The sequence below is a fragment of the Buceros rhinoceros genome, unplaced genomic scaffold, assembly GCF_000710305.1.
Source record: "Buceros rhinoceros silvestris isolate BGI_N320 unplaced genomic scaffold, ASM71030v1 scaffold12955, whole genome shotgun sequence".
Classification (NCBI taxonomy): domain Eukaryota; kingdom Metazoa; phylum Chordata; class Aves; order Bucerotiformes; family Bucerotidae; genus Buceros; species Buceros rhinoceros.
This window is the reverse complement of record NW_010413476.1, coordinates 40323-41696: the sequence shown is the minus strand read 5'-3', so window position 1 is coordinate 41696 and position 1374 is coordinate 40323.

Genomic DNA, 1374 nt, shown 5'->3' with positions numbered 1-1374 from the left:
AGCTCCAAAACCAAACACTCAGAAGATGGGAGATGCTGAAATTTAAGATTTTCTGGGCTACTGGTGAAATGTCTTAACTAAATTGTTTTATTTGCTGCTGTCATCCCTTTAATCTTTCTGAAACACGAGGGTTATACCTTTTGTGCAAAGTAGTTGTGAGCTTCTCCCCATGCAGTGCTTTGTGATCACTGGATGGAATGTGCACTGAAGGCCATAGGGACTGACCTTGTTTGGAGAGGAGTGGAAGTTTGAGATTTCTGATCTATTTTCTTGAATATGGGAAATTTTTCTACCATTTATTTTAGGAGACTCCCTGATTTCCTGCTGTAAGTCCTACTTATAACACAGTGCTGCTACTTTAAACTGCTTTTCATCTTGATGTTTATTCCTTTTTAACACAAGTTAATAATTGCACCTCCCAGAGGCTCAGGAATGGAAAACAGAATAGCTCTGGCCTATCACATCCTCTAAAAATTGTAGAGGAGGATTCCAGGATCTGTGCATTGTTTTTTGGGTTTTTTTCCCCTAGTGCAGTGGGCACATCCATGTATTACTACTTGCAACTAATGGAAGAATAATGCTGTTAGTTTTACTAAAAACGCTTTTGTTTTACAGACAGTGAGACTAGAGGGAGTTCGATATGTTAAAAAAACAGGCGCTGGATGGATTTTACCAATGATGTAATGAAAATAGGTACAGTGATAACGTTTCTTTTCATCTTGCTCTATAGTATTTGTATACCCTCTGCTCTGTTCTAGATGTGGTGATGCAGATACAATAAGCATTTTTCAAAATGCCATGGTTCTTTATGTGGGTTTTTAGCTTTCTGAAAAGCATTAGCAAACTCTGTATGATTTACTTATACGTTGCCCTGATGCTGTCCTTGCACAGGGAAGAATCTGCACAGACTTGACCAGAGTCCTGCCACAGAGAAATTTCTTGACTTACTTGTACACAAATATTCAACTATGGTTGTATGCCAGAGAAGATGACGTTCCCCTTATGCTGTCTTTGTCCTTTGCGTGATGCTCTCTTGGATGCGCCAGAGCTTTCAAAGGAGGCACCATTGTAACTTACTATTCAAAAGAAGTTTTTTAGTGATGAACTGCTGGAAAGGCTCCCCTGTGACAAAGGATAAAAGCAGTGAAGTATGTGGTAGGTAGTTTAGTCATCTTGGGGATGCTACCTGTGAGTGCTGAGTCAAGTCTGATAGAGAAGTGAAGAGAGTTATCTGCAGAAATTCAACTTTTTATATGTTGACTTGATTTTTATGCTGAAATCATGTTAAAAAGTCAAACTACCTACGACACAGACCATGCAAAGTAGTATTTAAAAAGTATACCAGTACAGATGAATTATACTTAAGAGCAATTT